Consider the following 6333-nt stretch of genomic DNA (forward strand, 5'->3'; position numbering starts at 1 on the left):
CAATGATAAGTAATAGAAGAGGCCAGGAATAAGAGAGAGAGCAAGGAGGGTTATATGGGAGGGTTTGGAGGGAGGAAAGGGAAAAGAGAAATGTAAATTTTTAATGTACTCAAAATTGCAATTATTAATATAATGGATAAAATATGGGTTAGTATATACTGCATACGATCATTTGTCCAGCATAACTCATTTCATCGCATAAGAGTAGAACATATTTGAAAGTATTTACACAAAAATATAATGATTCTTCAGGAAAACTGGACTAGGATGGAGGCAAATTTACTCTTCATTATCATACTAATTTATGGTATTTGTTCAAATGAGTATATCCTACATATTGCATATGTAAGGCCAGAAACTGATCCAAAATAAAAATGGAGTTTAGTGAGCAAAACAAAAGTCTTATTTTAAAATTAAAACATTTCTATACATGTTCTGAATAATGGAAAACTCAAGCAGGTGCCCATATGAAAACTACTTGCATGTTGATGTTAATTATAGGCTAAAATTGTACCAATTATACAACATGGCTGATACAAGGGTTAAAGCAATTTTAGTAACTATAGTAGAACTGTATTATCCAGATCAAGAGAACTGATTGCTCCAATTTACTGAGTACACTCTCAGCCATGCCTAGAGCATTATGTTCATTTCACAAATTAGGGAAGATATTCTTGGAAAAGTAACCAAGACAAAGATGAACTGATGAAAAAAAAACTGAAAAAGTTTAGTTTCTATGCTATTTACTTTGGGACTAATATATACTTAACATTTAATTTTTTTTGAGAATTTCATACTTGACTTTCATATGAAATGAGTTCTCCTTCACTCCAGGCACATTTTATAACCATAAATGACCTTCATCTCCTGACTTTCCTACTCTATGTCTCAGAGTGCTTGGAATTACAGGCACGAGTGTCACGCCTGCCTGCTCTCTCTCTCTCTCTCTCTCTCTCTCTCTCTCTCTCTCTCTCTCTCTCTCTCTCTCTCTCTCTCTCTCTCTTCCTTCCTTTCTTCCTTTTTTCCTTCATTTCTTTCATTTCCTCCATCCTTTTTTTTCTTTCAAAAATTAATTTCTAAAAGAAAGGCAAAGAAAATAAGTCTTTTTCTTAAAATATATGAAGACAACAGGGTTAGAATTCTTTTACCAAATAGCATCACAACACCTCACAGCAGCTGAAGGCAACGAGTCTTGGCTCAGGATAAAGATGTTTTAATGACCTGGTTGAAAGGTAGAAGCAGAATGGGAAAATATTTCCTGTCTATCTTTATGCCATGTTCTTCACATACATGATACTGATACTCAGAGCAGTACTGCAAGGAGTGTGTTATCAGTTTTCCCCAGGAAAAAATGGAAGATCAAGAATGATTTGTACCTAAAGTCCACCTTTCTTTCCCTCCTTTCCTGCTTCCCTTCTTCCCTCCTTTCCTCCTTCCTTCCTTTTTTTTCCTTTTTCCTGTCCCTCCTCTCTTTCCTCTCTCTTCTTCTCTTCCTCTTCCTCTTTTTCCTCCCAGTTCTGTGTTCTGGATATCAGAGCTAAGTCCCTATGTATGCTAAGCAAGCTTTCTTCTGTTGTGCTCCATCATTAGCTTGGGAACGTATTTAAATATTGTTTACAAGAATGCCCTAACTCTGATTTCATGCATGCTCTTTTATCGCACCAATAACACTATGGATAAAATATTCTGTCTAAAGCATACGTCTGATGCTTCCCTGCATAAGTGACTTAACTGAATTTACCAACCCCTTCATGATCTGGCTCTTGACTATGTTTGTTATAACTCAGCATTTGTGACCATAAAAGATGTTTTCTAATTATCCAGATATATACAGAAAATATTGGTATTATCAATGGAAAAGTATGTATCCTCTATGATAGATTTTCCTACATTATCATAAGTACCATATAATCTTTGGTATCATTTGCAATGATTTGTAAATCAGAGTTAACAATGTTTGGGTCCTTCTTAGAATGGTAGCAGAAGACCACTTGGGAAGGACTGGAGCGGTATCTTAGATGGTAGAGTGCTTGGGTAGTGTGCAGAAGACCCGAAACTTAATCTCTGGCGCTATACAAAACTGGACATGGTGGCACACTCCTTTAATCCCAGCACTGTAGAGCTAGAGGTCATCCTCAGTTACATAGTGAGTTTGTGGTCACCCAGCTACATGAGACCCTATCTTAAGAAAATGAAAAAGAGTATTTAAGATTTGCATTAAGGGAGAGAGACAGATTTTAACTCTGAATATAGCAGAGGTAAATGACAATTGACCAAAGAATCAATGAATCAATGAATCAATGAATCAATGAATCAATTAATGAATATCATTGAAATGTTTATAATGGATGTCTTTATTTTTACATTTTTTTCTTTTATTGGATATTTTTATTTACATTTTAAATGTTATCCCTGTTCCTGGTTTCCCCTCCAGAAGCATGCTAGCTATCCCTTCCCCCATCCCCCTGCTTCTATGAGAGTGCTCCCTCACCCACCCACGCACTCCCTTCCAACTCTACATCCTGACATTCAGTGAAGGTCTGAGAGAATTCAGCACTAAACTCAGCTGTCTAGAAATATGTCCATTTCAACCCAATTTTCCAGTTTTGTTGAATATAGGCTTTTGCAGTAGGATATCATTTTTTAAACTTTCCTCAGTTGTCTGTTGATATGTCTCCTTCTTCATTTCTGATTTTGTTAATTTGGATACACTCTCTGTGCCTCTGGTTAGTCTGGCTAAGGGTTTATCTTGTTGATTTTCTCAAAGAACCAGCTCCTGGTATTGTTGATTCTTTGTATAGTCTTTTTTGTTTCTACTTGGTTCATTTCAGCCCCAAGTTTGATGATTTCCTGCCTCCTACTCCTTCTGGGTGTGTTTGCTTCTTTTTGTTCTAGAGCTCTCAGGTCAAGCTGCTGGTGTATGCTCTCTCCTATTTTTTCTGCAGGCTCTCAGAGCTATGAGTTTTCCTCTTAGCACAGGTTTCATTGTGTCCAATAAATTTGGGTATGTTCTACCTTCATTTTCACTAAATTCTAAAAAGTCTTTCTTTATTTATTTCTTCCTTAACCAAGTTATCATTGAGTAGAGTGTTGTTCGGCTTCTGTGTGTATGTGGGATTTCTGTCATTTTTTTGTTGTTGCTATTGAAGACCAAACTTAGTTCATGCTAATCAGATAGGATGGATGATATTGGTTCTGTCTTCTTGTATCTGTTGAGGCCTGTTTTGTGACCAATTATATGGTCAATATTTGAGAAGGTATCACGAGGTGCTGAGAAGAAAGTGTATTCTTTGTTTTAGGTTGAAGTGTTCTATAGATATCTGTTAAATCCATTTGGTTCATAACTTCTGTTAATTTCACTGTGTCTCTGTTTAGTTTCTGTTTTCATGATCTGTCCATTGATGAGGGTGGGGTGTTGAAGTCTCCCACTATTATTGTGTGAGGTACAATGTGTGCTTTGAGCTTTAGTAAAGTGTTTGTTAATGAAAGTGGGTGCCCTTGCATTTGGAGCACAGATATTCAGAATTGAGAGTTCATCTTGGTGGATTTTTCCTTTGACTATTATGAAGTGTCCTACCTTACCGTTTTTGCTCACTTTGGTTGAAAGTCAATTTTATTCAATATTAGAATGGCTACTCCAGCTTTTTTTCTTGGGACCATATGCTTGGAAAAAATTTTCCCAATCTTTCACTCTAAGGAACTGCCTCTCTTTGTCACTGAGGTGCATTTCCTTTACGCAGTAAATTCTGGGTCCTATATACGTGTCCAGTCTGTTAGTCTATGTCTTTTTATTGGGGAATTGAGATCCATTGATGTTGAGAGATATTAGGGACCAATAATTGTTGTTTTCTATTATTTGTTGTTAGAGGTAGAATTATGGTTGTGTGGCTATCTTATTTGGGATTAGTTGAAAGAAGATTACTTTCTTGCTTTTTCTATGGTGTAGTTTCCCTCCTCATGTTGGAGTTTTCCATCTACTATCCTGTGTAAGGCTGGATTTGTGGAAAAATATTGGGTAAATTTGTTTATGTCATGGAATATCTTAGTTTCTTCATCTATGTTAATGGAGAGTTTTGCTGGATATAATAGCCTGGGCTGGCATTTGTGTTCTCTTAGGGTCTGTATGACATCTGCCCAAGACCTTTTGGCTTACATAGTCTCTGTTGATAAATCAGGTGTAATTCTGTTAGGTCTGCCTTTGTATGTTATTTGACCTTTTTCTCTTACTGCTTTAAATATTCTTTCTTTGTTTAGTGCATTTGGTGTTTTGACTATTATATGACGGGAGGAATTTCTTTTCTGGTCTATTTGGAGTTCTGTAGGCTTCTTGTATATTTATGAGCATCTCTTTCTTTACATTAGGGAAGTTTTCTCCTATAATTTTGTTGAAGATAATTACTGACCCTTTAACTTGGGAATCATCACTTCCTTAAGCTTGATCTTCTCATTGTGTCCTGAATTTCCTGGATGTTTTAGGTTAGGAGCTTTTTGCATTTTGCATTTTCTTTGACTGTGGTATCAATGGTTTCTGTGGAATCTTATGTTCCTTAGATTCTCTCTTCTATCTTTTGTATTCTGTTGGTGATGCTTGCATCTGACTCTGTTCTTCCTTAGATTTGTTTCTATCTCCAGGGTTACCTTGCAAATTTCTTTATTGTTTCTATTTCCATTTTTAAATCCTGGATGGTTTTGTTCAATTCCTTCACCTGTTTGTTTGTAGTTTCCTTTAATTCTTTCAGGGATTTCTGTGTTTCCTTTTTAAGGGCTTCTACCTGTTTACCTAAGTTGTCTTGTATTTCTTTAAGGGAGTTATTTATGTCCTTCTTAAAGTCCTCTAATATCATCATGAGATGTGATTTTTAAATCAGAATCTAGCTTTTCTGGTTGTGTTGGGGGTATCTATGTCTTGCTGTGGTGGGAGAACTGGGTTCTGATGATGCCAAATGCCCTTGGTTTCTGTTGCTTAGGTTCTTGAACTTACTCTTCACTATGTGGTTATCTCTAGTGTTAGCTGGTCTTGCTGTCTCTGACAGTTGCTTGACCTTCGTGTAATTCCCTGTTTCAGCATTCTTGGGAGACCAGCTCTCTCCTGTTGGGATCTGGGTTCAGAGAGTGGTGGCACAGGGTCAGCTCTGGGCACAAACAGAAACCAGAAGGCTCTCTAAGAGCCATCTTGAAGGTAGGGAGATTCTCATGAAACTCACCGAATAGAAACCTTTATGAAGGTGGGTGAAGGATTTAGATTGCAACAATGAAAGACAAGAGCACTAGGGAGATCACATTGTAAAATTCTTCACTAAAACTGGATTTCAACGTCTAAATGCCAGATAGGGACTTAACCAAGGAGAGTGCAGAAGAGTTTCACTAAAGCTCAATCAAAAAGAAAATCTTTGAGAACAGATACCTTGGAATTAGAGGTCTGTGTGGTTGGTCTCAATTCTAAAGTGATGGAAATGAGATATTGGATGCCAAGGCCTGCATCACATTTCTATGAGTACAGAATGAAAAGCAGCTCAGAATAAAATGAACTTCATCTCTGTAAGTTTTCCCATAGGTCTGTGATTGCAGCGAAAATGGCACTTCTGGATTGGGTAGATTAGGTCCAAGTAAAATCAAGGAAGCAAAGCATAAAGATGAATATGTTTTCTAGGTGTTCCTGGATGGACTTCTGTTGTGAATTTCTTAGTGAGCATCCTTTATAGTTTTAATTGAAGCTGCTTCTTTCTGTTCGTGTGGGCAAGTCCAACCATTGATTTGCTAAAGAAGGAATGAAAAAGCTCAATGAAATGGTGCAAACAGCTTGCAATAGACATCTCTCTTCCTGGAGACAGGCATTTCTTTTTGACTTCTCTCTCTGAGAAGGTGCAAAGTCAATTCATAGGGTAAACAGCTCAAATAGCCCAATCGTTTGACAGGTACAAACTAGGGATCTTGACATATGCCTTAATCACAGGGTCCCATGTGTCTCCTCTTCTTTGCACTTCACAGGGCATAAAAGAAGGCCAGACTTTTCATTAAAATCCTATGCATGGCTCACAACTTTGGTGCCTATTATTACCGATCATGTCTGGAGTAACTCAACATCAGGTTGCTCAGCTGGGCTGAAACATTAAAAGCAAGAAGATTACATTGGAAATGGTTCAGGAGGAAGTAACTTGCAGCATTCAGGGTAGCTATACGTTTTGGGGGGGTTTGTTTTGTTTTTTAATTTTATTCATCCTGATGAAAGTTGCCCCCTCCCACTCCTTCCAGATTCTCTTTCTACATCCTCTCTCCCCTGAGACCAACATCTCTGTTTCCCTTCAAAAAGTAAACAGAAACAAAAGCGATACT

This window comes from Rattus rattus, chromosome X, assembly GCF_011064425.1.
Source record: "Rattus rattus isolate New Zealand chromosome X, Rrattus_CSIRO_v1, whole genome shotgun sequence".
In the NCBI taxonomy this organism is placed as follows: Eukaryota; Metazoa; Chordata; class Mammalia; order Rodentia; family Muridae; genus Rattus; species Rattus rattus.